This window comes from Gossypium arboreum, chromosome 1 (genome assembly GCF_025698485.1).
Source record: "Gossypium arboreum isolate Shixiya-1 chromosome 1, ASM2569848v2, whole genome shotgun sequence".
Lineage (NCBI taxonomy): Eukaryota > Viridiplantae > Streptophyta > Magnoliopsida > Malvales > Malvaceae > Gossypium > Gossypium arboreum.
The window spans coordinates 74,824,074-74,842,454 of record NC_069070.1 but is presented as its reverse complement, the minus strand read 5'-3'; the positions used below and the strand labels follow the sequence as shown (position 1 = coordinate 74,842,454).

Genomic DNA, 18,381 nt, shown 5'->3' with positions numbered 1-18,381 from the left:
CATTCGCCATCATCTAGTTTATCAATCTGCACAAGTCTCTCTTCACTTGTCACTCGGTTTCTGTCACCTTAAATAAAATATGGCTCCAACATGCTTTCATGAGGGATTTCCAACAAAGAACGTTTAGCCACATTATTACTAACATTAACAGAACAATTAGTATCATCTTGCTCACTAGGGACTCTTACAAAATCATGTGTTTAAAGAGTAATTTTTTCATCACCTACACGAAGCACAAGTTCACCAGTACCTACATCAATAACCGTTCTAGCAGTGGCTAAAAAGGGGCTACCTAAGATCATAGGTACCCCAATATCCTTATTCATGTCCAATACAACAAAATCAATAAGGAATATAAATTTATCCACTTTCAAAATTACATCCTCAATAATACCTCTGGAATATCTAATTGATCTATCTGCTAATTAAATATTCATCCTAGTGGGTTTGGGTTCCCCAAGACCAAGTTGTTTAAACATCTTATAAGGTATAACATTTATACTAGCTCCCAAATCAGCCAAAGCTTTTTCAACATTTAAACTACCAATGAGACAAGCAATAGTAAAACTCTCAAGATCTTCTCTTTTCAATGCTGCTGGATATGGAATTTGTGGTTTGTATTCTCTAACCATAGACTTATGCTCTTTCTTGCTTTCCGCAACTTCATCACTTTTCACAACAGCTTCGACTTCTTTTTCGACTCGACTAACCTTTCCACATTTCAAACAATGATTACGTGAATTTTCTCTCTTGGGTTAGTTTCAGTATTGCTAGGTAAGCTGCCTTGTGGTCTTTCTGAAATAAGTTTGGCAAGCTGTCTAATTTGATTTTCAAGTCCATGAATCGATGCTTGCTGATTTTCAATGTTGTTCCATTATTTTGAAATTGAGTTTCTAACATTAAAATAAATTTAGCCAACATCTCCTAAAGGTTCGATTTCTTCTCTTGCTGATAAGGCTACTGAAAACCCGAAAGGGGTTAAGACCTTTGATTTCCTTGACCACCCCAAGAAAAATTTGGATGATTCCTCCATCCTACATTATAAGTACTGCTATAAGGGTTATTCTGAGGTCTAAAATTATTTCCCAAAAATTCGACTTGATCATGCTCCATGTTAGACTTGAAGGGTGAATATTCTAGATTAATCATCTCCACTCTATTCGCATCACATTGCATCACCAAATTTACCTACTTAGAAAAATTCAAACCATCAATTTTTTATGCCACTGATAGTTATTCAGTTTTATTTCTTCAATAAACTCTTGAGCTTCCTCGAGTGTTTTATTATTTAGTATTCCATCAGCTACTACAATAATTAATTACCTAGTTGAGGGATTCAAACCGTTGTAGAAGGTTTAAACTTGTAACCACAAAGGTAACCTATGATGAGAGCACTTTTTCAAAGGATCTTTAAATCTCTCCCATGCATCATATAATGTCTCTGCATCAAATTGAAAAAAAGAAGAGATGTTGTTTCTTAACTTAGTTGTTTTGGCCGATGAGAAGTACTTCAACAGAAACTTTTCAGTCATTTGATCCTAAGTCGCGATAAAACCTCATAGAAGTGAATTCAACCATTTTTTTGCCTTAATCCTCAAAAAAGAATGGGAATAACCATAAGCGTAAGGCATTATTAGAAACACCATTGATCTTGAATATGTAGCAAATCTTTAGAAAGCTAGCCAAATGAGTATTCAGATCTTTATCTTTCAAATCATCAAACTGAACATACTATTGTACCATCTGAATTGTGTTTGGCTTCAATTCCAAATTGTTTGCAACAATGGTAGGTCTTACAATACTCGACTTAGTCCCAATTAGAGTAGGTTTAGCATAATCATTCATAGTCCGAGAAGCAGGAGTTGTAGGAGGTAGTTGATTTTTTTTTATCACCCATCTCCATTGTAATATTCTTTTCCTCTTAATTGTAGCAATAAGAAGAAATGACATGCAGGAGCTAACAAGTCTACCAGAAGGACCGATTGCAATTGTAAACCAATTAAAAATTTAACAAAGGCAAGTGTCATTATCAATTAATAGTATAGCTACAGTGAGCACAGATATCGTTCCCACAAAGACTAAAAGTACTAGTAATTACCGTTTTTCTATTATTTAATCGAAAAATTAGGGTGACTGACTAAAACTAAAATTAACTAAATTACTTAACTAAATAGCACAACAAAGAACAAATCAAGAAAATAAACGATTAACAACCAAGAAATGAGACAATACCCAGTAAAGAATCCACCTAGACTTCATCTATCATTATCAATCTATACTACGTAATTTCTTCACTTAGTATCTTGATCCGTAGAAATCCCTAAATTATGCTAATAACTCTCTTCAAGATTAAGAGCAACTGACTCTAGGTTGATTAATTGAAATTTCTTTGTAATTAAAACTCATAGTCACATTAACTCGATCTATGGATCCCTCTATTAGATTTGACTTTAATCTGGTAGTTTTATGCCATCCTATTTCTAGGATTGCATGCAACTCCACTCAATTACACTAGATCTACTCTTAAACAGGGTTTATTTCTCCTCTGATTTATGCATATCAAACATGGATTAATAATCTAGAAATATCAAACCAATAATTGAGCACATATAACTGATAACAAGATCTAAGTATTTATTGCGTAAATATAGAAATCAAATAACATAATTCATCCGAAGGTTCATCTCCCTACGTATTTGAAAAATTAGTTCATAATAGCAAATAAAAACATCTCAAAATAGTATAATCATAAGAAACAAAGAAACTCATAATAAACTTCAAAGAAATCAAAAGAAGATCTTCAATCTTGATGGAAATATGCTTCAGAGTCGGTTTCAATGGTGTTTTTCGAGTTGTTTTCTTGAATATTTTATAACGGTTCACTCCCATCTTCTTATTTTTGTCATATATAGGTGTTCGAATGCTCGAATAACCTAAAAATTTTGTTTTTCCTTGTTTTCAAAGTACAGTTCGTGAAATCCACACAGTTTGGCACATGGTCCTATTGCAGTCCGTGTGGCTCAGACGGCCATGTGTCCAACCGGTATGGCTTTTGAAACCTACTCTAATTTTTTTTATTTTCGCTTATTTTTCACTCCTTTTGCTAACAAATGCTCTTCTAAGCATAAAAACATGAATTTAAAGGATTAAGAGCATAAAATTCACCATTTTAAATAAAATAATAATCCAAACATGCATTAAGAGTGAGACTAAAGCATGTTACTTTTGGAATTTATCAAGGACATAGTCTAATTAAAGTCAAATGGGTGTACAAGACGAAGACCAAAAAAGAAGGAAAAGTGGAGAAATACAAAGCAAAACTATTTGCAAAAGGCTACAAGCAAAAATATAGAATGGATTATGATGAAGTATTTGCTCTGGTCGCCAGAATTGATACTATAAGGCTTCTCACGGTAATTGCAGCACAAAATAAATGGAAGATTTATCAGATGGACATGAATTTAGCATTCCCTAATGGTTACCTAGAAAAAAAGTCTACACCAAACAACTACTTGGATATAGCAAACAAGAACAAGAAGACAAAATCTACCAGTTGAAGAAAGTTTTATATGGACTAAAGCAAGCCCAGAGAGCATGGAATACAATAATAGATGAATACTTTTAGAAGAACGAGTTCATGAAAAGCCCATACGAGCATGCCCTATATACGAGGAAAAATGAAGTTGGTGACATCATGATCGTGTGCTTATACGTGGATGATATGATTTTCACGAGAAACAATTTAGGTATGTTCAACGAATTTAAAAAAAAAAAGAAATGTGATACGAGTCTCAAGGCTTAGTTTCAGGCCCATAGATGTGATGGGTTTACACTACCTCAAGGCCCAACAACAAGGCCAAAGGTCAAGTAAATCAAACAAATATTCGATCAAAGCCAGTTTTTGAGGATGAATCTTTTCGAGGAGATGAGGAATGATACATGCACGGAATGAGTAAAATGTATTAAAGTCAATTCAACCAAGTTGTTAATTTTCAAGCTGAAAAGATTATTCAACTTGAGACAAGTTTTTAGATAAGATCTAGGAATTTCTGGATTAAGATGTCTTCATAGAGTTCGAAATCTATTTCTTAACTTTGAAACACACTTTGAATCACTTGATTTCGAGTTCGGGAACTCAAGTTCACATGGCCAGATATCATGTATGCAATGGGATTTGTTAGTAGATACATAGAGAAGCCAAAATAAGACCACCTGATTACAACAAAGAGAATTTTGATATATGTTAAAGGTATGATAGATCATGGTTTATTTTATACACACTCACAGAGTTCAAAGTTGGTTGGTTATTTAGATAGTGATTATGGTGGTAACTTGGATAATCGCAAAAGCACATCTGGATATTTATTCCATATTAGCTCTGCGACATTTCATCATCATTGAAAAAGCAACAAACAATAGCCCTCTCAACATGTGAAGCAAAATATAGGGTTGTTGCAACATGCACATGTCAAGCAATTTGGTTGAATAATATTTTGGGTGAATTATCTATTATATAAGAAGATCCAATCACAATTTATGTTGACAACAAGTCCACAATCTCTTGGAAAGAATCTGGTGTCTTAGAGTCGAAGAAAGCATATCGATACAAAGTATCATTTTATTCGAGAGTAAGTGAAGAATAAAAATGTGGAGTTAGTTTTACTGCAGAATGAAAGATCAATTGGCAGACATTTCCATAAAGCTACTAAAAGCATATGTATTCCACAAACTCAAAGAAAAGCTTGGAATGAAAAGCTCGGTTTGAGGGGGAGTGTTAGAAATCAAATCAGCTAAGCATGCAGATAAGGTGGCAAAGAGATTGGCTTGCAAGATTGATAACAAGCTATCAAAATTGATTTGTAAATTGGAAAAATCAATAACATGGTAGCAAGTACTAAAATGATGATATTGATAAATGTGTTGGAAGGTTCATGAAATATTAAAGGATAAGGATGATAGGATAATTATGGTCACAATGTTTGAACAATCTTAGGCGGAAAAATTGTTAATGTCAGTTAAAAATGATTATAAATATGGTTCATAGGGTAGTATAATAGTTGCTAAAATATGAATGAGTGTTGAGAAAAAAAGAAAGAAAAAGTGTTGTGAAGTGAGGAGTGAAAGAAACTAGCAGCAGCTAGTATAGTGAAAAGAAAAGTTTGTATTGTGTAATATTAATGAAAAGTACATAGATACAATATGTGTAACACCCCTTACCCGTACCCTAGACCGGGACAAGGTACGAGGCGTTACCAGACATATACTCGGACACTTTCAGAAAATACGGGTTATAAAATTATATTTTAATCTAAAACCAAACAAGCAACGTCATAAAGTCCCTATTATGGGCCTCCAAGACCCAAAACATGCATTAAGAATGGTCTGGGGCTAAACCGGGAGCTTAAGAAAATTTTAGGAAAATTTCTAGGTTTAAGCCTCACACGCTCGTGTGGAGACAATGCACACGCTCGTATGCTTGGGAGACGCCCGTGTCCTTCACCCATGTTGGATTATTTGAATTTTATTTTTTAATTCGAACCTACATGAGTTTTCACACGGCCAAGCACACGTCCGTGTTCTTGTCCCGTGTCCTTCACACGGCCTAGACATGCCCGTGTCCAAAAACTCAGACATTCTGTTTATGACGTCATCATTCATTTTGTGGCACACGGCTAAGGTACACTCTCGTGTGCTAGGTCATGCCCTCCACACGGTTGAGACACACGGCCATGTCTCTGCCCGTGTGTTTACTACCATGCAAACTGACCTAAAATTTTAGGTGCAGGGAACACACAGCCAGGCGACACGCCCATAGGGGCTGTCTTTGTGTCATACACGGCCAAGACACATGCCCATGTGGACCTTTTTATGGTTATTTTCCAAGCCTTTGGTCACCCTCTAACATCTATAAAAATTTCAAGGATATTTAACGTGGCCTAATTATACTCTTAAGCAACCTTAGCATAACTCATTACACTTTAACCTCATCTCATCGGTTTAATACATGCTAAATTATCCTTTTTGTATTAAATATTACCATACCATTAAACACATTTAGACTTGGCTCATTTTATAACTCATTGCCAATTACAACCTAGCCATCTCCTATTGGTTTGGCCACATTTCACTTGTCTATTCATGATGTACCACATTCAACCATCTAATGAACATTTAAACACCCACATGCACAATTAATAGGTTACAACCTACATCAAAATGAGCCATGTCTTATGGCCATATACAAAATGAATAGGTATATCATTCAAGCCCTTACATTGGCTAGCCAAATGACACATATATCAAAATAACCAAAAATCCTATACATTCCATTAAACAAAATGTAAGTATCTATATACCAAAGCAGGACAAGTCGATAGTGTGTTGATTCTCCAACTGTCTTCCAATCTTCACGAGTCCACGAGCTTTGTAAGATAGGGAAAAGAGAAGGGGGTAAGCATTTTTATGCTTAGTAAGTCCGGATAACTGGAAAGTAAACTTACCGGTTAATTAGCATACAACCATATTTAGGCAATAATTCCAATAAGCATGAAATAATTTCCCTATCACATACACTCAATCATCAAGTTAGTTTCGTAACAATATATCATGTCATTAGTCTTAGATAAGCTCATAAATTCAATATTTCTATTACTATTTCTCATGTTAATCCCGTTGAATTCCTTGAAAATCTCAATGGATAGCCCATTTACCATCAATATATACAAGTGATCATCTCAAGTACGTACTTCCGTAAACCTTATATCTTACGGCGGGATTACCAGTCCTAGCTAAATCCCCCGTAGTAGTAACTCATAGAGCATTTTTGGGATTACCAATCTAGGCTAAATCCCTCTTATTGACAATTGCTCTCAAAAGCCCGGATCTGAATTGCCAGTCCAGGCTAAATTCAATCCTCAGTCAGATTACCCGTCCGGGCTAAATCCTTAATGCACCATATTCTTCGGGAGGCTCGATCACTCAAGTAACACCCGTCCGAGCTAGATCCTTTCTATTTTGAGATCATCAGATTACCCGTCCAGGCTAAATCCTTTTCTGCAACACATGCAGGATCTCATGTCGTGTAAGCCATAAGTTATCCATCGAATTTCTCTTTCTATTTTCAACTGGGACATTTATCATCGTTCATTCACACGAGCACATTTCATGAATTATCATGCCATGAATATCTAAATTTTCATACATTCAAGAACATACATGTTTAAGTATATTAAGAGTTTACTTCGGGTTATACGAACTTTCCTAGCAATTGCTTCGATTTTGTATTTCGATTATTCCAAAACCTTTAATTTTCCACGGTCAACCTCTGGAATTGGTTCCTTGGGGTCTATACCAATAAAATTTGACTATTAATACATCACATTTTTCATTTTAGGATTTAAAACTCGCCTCCGAGCAACATGACCAATTTGTCCCTGACTTTTTACACTTTTACAATTTAGTCTTAAGGCTCGTATAATGAAATGCATGAAATTTCTAAGTTACCCAAGCCTAGCCGAATGTATTATAAGCTCATACTATCCCACATTTTCCTCTATTTAACATTTCTACCCCACATTTTATATTTTTTTCATTTAAGTCCATTTTTGGTGTTTTCATGAAAAATCACCTAGCAAAAGATGTTTATCCAACATCTAACTTTCATAACCCTCCATAAATCATCAATGAACAACGATCTCATGCATGGGTCAAATTTCTAACATGAACCCTAGCTTGAAATTTGGGTAGAAATGGATAGAGCATATTACGAAGGTTTCAAAAATACGAAGAACATTAAAAAGGGGCTAGAGAACACTTATTATTGAGCTTGAAATGTTGGAAAGCCCTAGCTATAGAGACTCCTTCAAATTCGGCAACATGGAGAATAAAATGAATGAATTTTTGCTTGATTCTCCCTTTTTATTTCATTAATTAACCAAATGACCAAAATGCCCTTCCTTACTAAACTTTCCAAATTTTCCATGCATGCCCATTTTTGTCCAAAAACTTAAAAATTGAGAAAATTACTCTTTAAGGGCCTTTAATTAATATTCCAAAGCAATTTCATAAAAATTGCTTCTAGAAGCCAAGTTTTGCAATTTATTCAATTTGATCCTTAATATCCAATTGGACACCTTACACATAGAATTTTTTTCATGAAACTTTTACACATGCTTATTTCCATATCCTAAACCTCATAATTATCATAAAATAATTATTTTAATATCAAATTTGTGGTTCCGAAACCACTATACCGACTAGGCCCTAATTCGAGATGTTACAATATGTATTGGAAGAGTTTTTTCATTATTGAAATAGATAATGTATTTAAATATGCATTATCTAAATTCACTTCAATTTTATAGATAATGAATTCAGATTCATTTTGCTTTTAAAATGGGTAAGCTACTCAAATAATCACTTGACTATTAATATGTTTTTAATTAAGTCACTCGACATTAAAAAATTACAGAAGTATCACTTGAATTATTGAAAAATTTTGGGTCCATTTCTATTAAATCATTAACCGGAGGGTGTCGTGGATGTTTAGTACATGATTTGAAATTTTAACATCAAAATTAAATGACACTTAACTTTCCTGTAATTTTAGGGAAAATAAATTCTAAAATCATTAAAATATGAAACTACATGTTTCTCAGCCACCTCCCAATCTTTTCCTTCTTTCTTCTCTGTTTGAATTTCTCAAAATGATCCTGAAACGTTGTACGCCACCACAGGGCTATTTTTCAGCCTCCATTTTGGCCACCAATGACACTAAAATGAAGCTTTTTTTCCTTTCTCTTTCTCTTGGTTTTGATTCTCTAGAGGGTAAGTAGAAATGTTTGAAAATCCTAAACCTAAAGTTTCAAAACTAATAAGCCGCTATTTGTAGTCATCCACTGTTGGATTGCCCCAAGTCTTGAATATGTTACTTCTTTCATTATGCCTATTACTTCACTATTCATATCAGTGAGGAGAGACCTCAAACTCAATGTTTTTAACCTTCAATAGAAACTAGTAAGGCTTTATCATTGTTCAAAATGGTACATAGAAATATATCGATACTGATATGTATAAGTATTTAGACAAAAACAGTACGTCCACGGATATAATACTGACTTGTTTAGTTGGTAAATATTTTAGAGAGATTGGGTGAGGGTTGAATGATTTTGGAATTCATTTACTCTTTTTCCTAATATTACATGGATATTAGGTGTCATTTAATTTTATTTTTAAAATTGATGTACACCTATTATTGATTTAATGGAAATGGAAAAGAAAATTAAATTTAATAACTTAATAAATCATTTTATACCTTTTTTATAATCAAGTGATCTAATTGAAACAAACTAATGATTGAATGAATATGTGAGTAGTTATTTTTATAATTTTGTTTTATTTTGTAGCTTACCGAATTCAAATATTTAGTGAAATTAGGTATCTGACAACTAATTTTTAATTAAAAGAGAGAGAGTAGGGTTTGTATAAAATATTATATTTAAATTAAATCTACTTTGAAAAAGAAAAAGAACCATTTCACTTCACAAACAACAAAATACAATGACGTGTTAGTGTTGAATTTATAACGTATAATTAAAAGATTAGTATTTACATATATTCCATGCACACTATATTCAAAGAGAATCACTATTTCTCCAAAGATTTAAACACCGGTGGGCTCTAACCCTTTTAACACCTGGCGAATCAAGTGTTATTAGCTGTTATGTGAACGTTGCCCAACTATCATTTTTGTGTTCAGTAGTCCCAACGCGCCGTTCCCTCTTCTTATAAAATACCACCCTTCCCCCTCCCTAAAATCCAATCAAACTTCCATATCATTTTAGAAGAAAAGAAAACCCCAATTTCTCTCAGCTTTTTCCTCACTTCTAGAAATGGCGCAGTTGAAGCCCTTTTTGTTGGCCTTGGTAATGGCTATCTTAACCGTTGCCTCGGCGCAGGTTAGTGAGGCGCCGTCACCATCACCAGACGCTGGAGCTGGATTCTCCGCCGACGTTTCCACCGCCGCTGTTGGTTTCTCTTTGATTGTTTCTCTTATTGCTTTCTTCAAACATTAAATTTATGGGCTTGTTTTGGCTTTGATTTTCTTCACTTTTGTATGTGTCATTATGATACCATTCTTACTTCACCACATTACTGTAATGAAGTGGATTCTTTGGAATACCAGCCTGATTTATTATTTTTGGTGGGATTTGTATATTTTTACAGCATGAAATAAATTATTCTTAATAAACTCAGAATTTTTTTATCAAATCGGTATGAGAGTAAATTCAACAATTTTAACACATTTAATCCAAATTGAAGCTGAGATTGGGCTTTGAGAATCTTTTATTATTATTATTATTATTGTTATTATTCTTTATCATTTTTAGCATTTGATTTGAGGATAATAACATATGAACACAGATCTACCCCCACGAGTAAAAGTTTTAGCTTAATGGTCTCTTATAAGAAAGTAAATATTATAAATTTAATTACTTGGTTGTGATTAATTAATCTGGCATGTTGAAATTATATATGAAATTGGATCTTTAATTCAATTCTTGATATTATTTTGATGCACTAAGACAACATGAATTCAGACATATTAAAATATCTTTATATTCCTATTTAAAAGTTTAAGTATTGAGTCAAAAATAAAATTATATTCGATAAAGTTAGAATTTTAAATATTATAGGGTTCAAGTTCAAATTTCATTGCTATAAGTCCTATTAATTCAATTAAATTCTTTTCTTAAATAAATTCAATCAAATTCTTAAATTATACTGAATATAATGGTGTTATTTTTTAATAATTTTATATAAAATCAATAAAAACACCTAAGTTGATATTTAAACTTAAAATACTATAATGTTAAACTTCTAATATTATCATTTTTAATCAATATTATAATTACTTTTTATATAAATTTTTAATAAATATATAATTCTACTTCAACATATACATATTAAAGAAATAATAAGTAAAGCTTCTATATTTGAATATAACATTCACTTTTTTTTTTTACAATTGTGATTTGAACCCATACAAATTTTAAGAAAGATAAACATTCGATTAATAGACCAATTGATGGTTGGATGACATTATTTTAAAACGTAATAATATTTCTCAATTCAACTAATCACTATAGGAAAATAGGGCTTTAGAGGCTTTTTAGTGGCGTTTTTGGCCCAAACGCTGCAAAAAATTGGTCAATAGTGGTGCTTTTGTTTCAAACGCCGCTAAAAGCTGAGCAATAGTGGCGTTTTTATCCAAACACCGCAAAAGGTTGAACTATAGTGACGTTTTTTATTCAAACGCCGCGAATATGTATTATTTTTTGAGAAACGACTCCGTTTTGTTATCCCGAAAATGCTTTGGTCTTTTTCTCAAAATCAGTTCCCCCTCCCCGAAATCAAACTTAATCAACTACTTTTGAATGCCTCGATTTTTATTTTGAATCTTATAAAATTGAATCCAACTTAAATAAAACTTTATGTCTCAAATTACAAATCCAACTTAAATTCGAGTGTTTACAATCTCAAGTGAATCATATTCAATTAAATCCTAAACCCTATAATTAATATATATTTAGAGGCATAACTAGGGGGTTGAAAGGGTTTCGGCCCCTCAAAAATGAAAAATTTTCTGTTTAGGCCTTTTGAAATTTTTAAAAACTTTAAAGGTAAAATTGTTGTTTATCCCTTTGAAAATGGAAAAATTTTGATTTAATCGCTTCAAAATTATAAAAAAATATATGCTATCAAAATGATGAGATTGCATTTTTACTTATAATTTAGGGTTTAATGTTTAGTATTTTAAGTTTATGATTTAAGGTTTTTTTTTTTTGGTTTAAGGTTTAAGGTATATGATTTTAGGCTTTAGAGTTTAGGGTTTAATGTTTAGTAATTTAGGTTTAGGGGTTAAGATTTGTTATTTTGGGTTTAGGGTTTTAAGTTTAGGATTTAGGGTTTATGGTTTAGTGTTTTATAGTTAGGGTCTTAATGTTTATGGTTTTAAGGGGTTATGGTATTAGGATTTAAGTGTTAGAGATTTTGATAAAAATGACAAAAAATAAATTTATTTTAGGGTTTAATTAAGGAATAAGATTCTTTTTTAATAACTTTTGTACTCTGTAATATATATTTAGGGTTTAGGGTTTAGGGATTATAGTTTTAGAGTTTAAGGTTTGGTTTCATTTTTTAAAATTAATTTCGTCCACAATTATAAAATTTTAAAATTAGATATATTATTTGAAACAAAACAAACTTAGTTTAAAGGAATTTAAGAAGTAATTAAACTATTAAAATTTATTACTATCAAAGGCGACAAAAACGCCGCAAAAAATATTTTATTTTAGGCTAAATGGCGTCGTTTTAAGTTGCGCCTCTAGTGGCATTAGTGAAAAATGCCGCTATAGGTCAAGTATTAGTGGCGCTTTTTGAAAAATGCCGCAAAAAAATAAGCAAAACGCTGCCGTTTTATTTTTCGCTTTAGTGGCATTAGTGGCGCTAGCACAAAAACGCTGCAATAGATCGAGAATTAGCGGCGCTTTTTAAAAAAATCCATAAAAAACTTAAGCAAAACGACGTCGTTTCGTTGGCGGCGCTACCTAATAAACGCCGCAATAGGTCAATTATTAGCGGCGGTTGTGGAAAACGCCGCAAAAGTTCATTATGTTTACCAAAACGGCGTTGTTTTGTTTTCATCCATTTTATCCCCACCACTATACCCAAACTCATTATTTTTCCCCCAACAAAATTTCCCTTAATCCCTAAATTTTCCCAAACTTAATACCCCAACTCGAAACCTTCAAATCCCTAAAATTTCCCCCAATTCAAAATCCCCAAATCAAAATCCCTTTTATTTTCGCGAAGTCCCTTTGAGGTGTTTATGAAATTGGATAGATAGGGCTATGAAGTTAAAACCTCTTTCGATTCTTGCATATCTGTAATCAACGCTTACTATCACCAGGTATTAGCTCTTCTCCATCTTTTATTGCCTGTTTTGTTTGTTTGAATTGGTAATTCTTTGTTTTGGAGAAGATCCTTGGTTCTAGTTTGTAAGAGTTTTTTGTTGCAGGTGCTTTCCATGCTCGTTTCTTCTTCATATTTGGAAAATATTGCTATCTAATTCAGAAGTACTTCTGGGTAAGTCTTTTTTTCTCAATTTTCTAGCTTAACTATTGGTTAAATCATTCATCTTACATTCTTTTCCTATTTAGATACATACATATAATTTAATGAATTTGGGTCTCTCTGGTGTTCTAGGTGATAGTTTATTCTTAATAGAACTTTGGATATGTGGTGAATATTTTCATTTTGGGGAGTAAATTTTGGTATAGAAATTGCATATTAGTCAACATCATATATGTATTCAATTGAATGTGTTTTTCATATTTTAAGGATGTTGCTTATGGATTCCTTGACAAAGATATCTTTCAAATTCTTCATTAGAGGTGGAGATTTGATTATTGTAAATGAGAGGCATGATACTATGAAAGTTGTTAAAGTGTGCGAGAATTCGGTTCTTCAAAATTGTTTTGGTGTATTTAAAGCTGTTAAAGCTGCATTGTATTTGTTGAGGGAATAAGAAAACACTAATACTAAGTTTTTAAATATTGTCAGAGAATTTGACATTAAATGGTTTCACAATGTTTTAATAAGTTGATATAGTTAGGTTAATGTGCTTATTTTTGCTTGCAAAAAAAGTTGGATTTCACTCTGAAAGTCATTGGTGGTGACATATCAACTATTCCTGGACTTTCTGATGCTATTAAGGTTTGTGTGACTTTTGACATTGGATTATCCTTACTACTTTAGTTTGTTCTTTTGTACTGTATCAATCAACTTTACCAATTCTTCTTATTGTCTTTATTTTTGCATCATTGTTCCACAAACAGAACTTTTGCTTTAAATATCAGATGGCTATGCCTGTTGTTCAATTGTCTTCTTTTTTGGTTGTTCTATTGTTCATTCCATTATGCCAATTGTTATTGCAGTTTATCATGGTATGAAGTAACTTTTTTTCATCTTGGATTTGCAATTGCAACTCAAATTTGTATTTCATTTTCATGCTTTGACATCTAATTGTTTATTTAGAGTTTGTGAATTTTTATAGCTCTTTAAAGTATTACAGCATTAGTAAATAATAATTTGTTTCAATTATTTTAGGACATTTGAACTTGCTTTTCTTTGTATAAAAAAATTGAATCGGTTGTAATTGAAAAGTATATTTGTTGTTTTTTATGTTTGATTTTACCTAATGCATGATAGTGATTATGATAAGATATTTTCATGGGTTGTTTATTTGATCTAGAACTCATATATATTTCTTAATATTGACATTTGGTCAAGAATTCTGGGTTTACGTCTGCTGCATCGCCTTCGGTAGTCCTCCGCATCATCATCGGCAGCCCTTTGCTACATCTCCGTCGGCATCCCTCTGCTGCTTCTCCTATTTTCTGCCATCCAGATTTCTATTATCTGCCATCCAATTTACTTAGCTTCAATCCACATTGACTCAAGAAAGATAGTTTTCTATACTTATGTAAGTTCTTTTTCTATACTTAGGTAAGGCTTTGATCCTCCATTGTGGTAATTGCGATGACCATGATTTCCTTCTTTCTTCTTAGATAGTGTAGCAGCATACATGCTCTGCCTACAACGCTTGCCTCTTCCAGCAATGCATGTTTCAATACTTGAACACCATACAAAAATGCAATTAAAATCGTAAATGTGAGACTTCTGAAGTTGGTGTTTATATAGTATAATTATATTATACTTTATCTGTTAAAAAATTATACTTTATCTTATCAAGGACATGTTTATGCTATTTTTTACAAAATGGTGATTGATTGGTTAACCATTATGGTTGTATCAAATTTTTATGTTATAATTATATTATACTTTATCGCTTAAAAATTATATACAATTTTTATAATAATTCATATAACTCTTAATAAATGTTCATTTTAGTTTATAAATTTTCAAGTTTATTACCGTACATTTCGAACTTGTTCATTTTTTATTTTTATTTTTGCAATCAATTAGTTGCTCCATTTGAACTTGCAATTTTAATATTTAAATATTAACATGATTTTTCAATATTTTGACTAAAATTATTAATTTATTATATGATTAAATACTATCTTTTTGACTAAAAGTATATATTTAATACTAATTATTTTTATATTAATAATGTTTGATTTTAATATTTAATATTTTTAAATATTTTTAAAACTTATAAATATTTTTTATCAATATAATAATATTGATCATTATTTAAATTTATTTTAATATAAAAATCAAATTACTATTCTTTTTTCCAAAAAATGATTTAAAAGCTTTTAAAATGAAAAGTTACTTTTTGTTAGTCATCAAATTATAACCCATTATTATCCTAAATAAAGAAAAAAATTATCTTCTATGATAGATTTATTGTGCAAGTATTTTTTTAAATATTTAAAGAATAAAAGATAACTTTGGAATAAAAGATAACTTTGCTATAAATGACTTCTATGTTGTATGTTGGCATTATATTGTGTCTCAATTCATATGATACTCTTGTATACTTGGTTGTATATTTAATGAAATTGCATTGCTTGGTTGTCAACTTACATAAACATTTAAAGAATAAAAAAACTTTGGATCTTAACTTAATAACTTATATATATCATATCATAACTTACATAACTCTCATAACATACATAACTTAATAACTTATATATATATATATATCATATCATAACTTACATAACTCACATTACTTACATAACTTACATAATATATAAATATATATCATATCATAACTTACATAACTTAATTATACTTATAAATAAACAACTTACCTGAGTAATTTATTGTTAACTTTAGACTTCAAGAACTACGAAATGGATAAGACTTGGATGAATTTGTCAAGGGTAAGCAACGATTATCGAAATAGAGTACAAACTTTTCTAAATTTTGCATTTCAAAATGCAAGCTAAGAGAATATGATTCTTTGCCCGTGTAAGAAGTGTGGCAACATCAATTGGCATTTTCGTGAAGTTGTCTATGAACATCTAATTGTTGATCGCTTTATTCGAGGGTATAAAAAATAGATTTTACATGGACAGTGTACACCTAGTAAAACCTCTTCAATGGTTAATCCAGCTTATCCTCATAGTGCTTACCATCAGTCTGTTAGAGAAGATGACATGGAAGGTATGTTGCAGGATGTATTTAATATGCGCAGTCATGGTTTGCAATCGTTTCCACTTGACTTTATTGCATCTGATGATTGTAATCTTTTACCGAAACGGGAAGAAGTGTACTTGATGAAAAGCCAAACGGAGAAACAGCGAAGTTCTACATGTTCCTTAATGAGATGAATGAAGAACTTTATAAGGGATCAAAATTTTCAAGAATGTCCTTCTGCATTCGTCTTTTTCATTTAAAATGTTTGGGGGGTGGACCAGAAACTATTTGACAATGATGTTAGATTTTTTAAGAGATATGTTTCTGTTTGCAAAAATCCCTCATTCATGCAAAGATATAAAGAAACTAATAAAAGATTTAAGCCTTGGGTACAACAAAATTCATAGTTGCCCAAAGGATTACATGTTGTATTGAGGTGATCGGAAAAACCAACAGTCTTGTCATGTTTGCAGTAAATCTCATTGGATGAATAGAAATACAGAAGATATGAATGAGAATGAATATGGGGCACAGTCAAGAAAGAAGCCAATAAAGATTTTGTGATATTTTTCGCTAATACCAAGGCTTTAAAGGCTTTTCATGTCATCAAAGACAGTTGAGTCTATGACGTGGCATCATGATCAACGAACCGATAATGGATTATTAAGGCATCCTGCGGATTCTTTAGCTTAGAAATCATTTGACAGTAAATTTCCAAGCTTTGTAAGTGATCCTCGAAGTGTGAGGCTTGACCTAGCATCTGATGGATTTAATCCTTATAAAATCATGAGCACTTCGTACAATACTTGGCCTGTAGTGCTTGTTCTTTACAATTTGCCTCCATGGATTTGCATGAAGCAATCTTCTTTTATCTTATCTATGATTACCCCTAGAGAGAAAGGTCCCGGAAATGATATTGACATTTATTTGCAGCTACTTATTGAAGAGTTAAAATAGTTATGGGCGAATGTTAAGACATATGATGTATTGAGAAAGAAGAACTTTTATTTACGTGCAGCTTTGTTATGGACTATTAATGGTTTCCCAGCTTATGCCAATTTATCTAGTTGGAGTACCAAAGGACGTTATGCTTATCCTTGTTGTGCTGCACAAACATGTTTGATGTAGTTATATAATGGGAAGAACTTCTCTTATAGGGGGCATCGTCGATGGTTAGATAGAAATCATAGATTTAGATTTCAGAGAACTCTATTTGACGGTACTGAAGAGTTCAGATAAGTTCCTGAGCAGACCATTGGATCTGAAATCTTGTTCATGTTGAAAGATATCAATTTCAGTTATGGGAAGATGAATCGACCACCCAACACGCAAACAAAGAGAAGATCTGATAATGAATCTGATGAAGAGGATGATCCTAATGAGGTGGACTTGTAGAAAAAAAGAAGTATTTTTTTTAGTTACCTTATTGGGAACATCACATTTTATGACACAATCTTGATGTCATGCATGTTGAGAAGAATGTTTGCGAGAACATCATTAGGACAATTTTAAATATCGATGGAAAATCGAAAGATAATCTTCAGAGTCGACTTGATTTAGTTGACATGGGAATTCAGCATGATCTTTATCCCCAAGTACTTTCGAATGGGAAATATCAGTTGTCGCCTTCTATTTTTGCAATGTCAAAGAAAGAGAAAGAAGTGTTCTGTATGGTGTTGAAGGATATAAAAGTCCCAGATGCGTATGCATCAAATATATCTTGATGTGTGAGTCTTAAAGATCGAAGACTATATTCCTTAAAATCACATGATTATCACATCTTAATGCAAGATTTACTGCCAGTTGCTTTACGGTATTGTATGTCAAAAAAGGTAAGGTCTTGTATAATTGAACTATCCAATATAATGAAAGCTATTTGTGGCAAAGTTTTGAATGTTGAATAACTTGAGAAAGTACAAGATCGAGTTGCTTTGACTTTATGCAATTTTGAGAAGATATTTCCACATTTTTTCTTCACTATTATGGTACACTTGCTAATCCATCTCTCTCATGAAGCAATACTTGGTGGACTGGTTTTCTATCGATGGATGTATCCTATAGAAAGATGCTAATTTATTTGTAAAGTATTCATTCATTCACCTCTATACATTTAGTTACAACTTTTGATAATATTCTATATCGTGTTTATGTTCCTATGCAAATTGAAGTCTTATTGTTGTAATAAGCGTTATCTAGAAGGATTAATTG

At 31.9% G+C, this 18,381-nt stretch overlaps 1 non-coding gene across 1 annotated transcript; it reads left to right on the top strand.

Moving 5' to 3' along the window:
- The first annotated feature begins 1,377 nt into the window (after positions 1 to 1,377).
- On the top strand, positions 1,378 to 1,484 carry LOC128282097 (small nucleolar RNA R71). The gene has a single exon (XR_008272370.1). It is a non-coding gene; the product is annotated as a small nucleolar RNA R71 (small nucleolar RNA).
- The last annotated feature ends 16,897 nt before the right edge of the window (positions 1,485 to 18,381 follow it).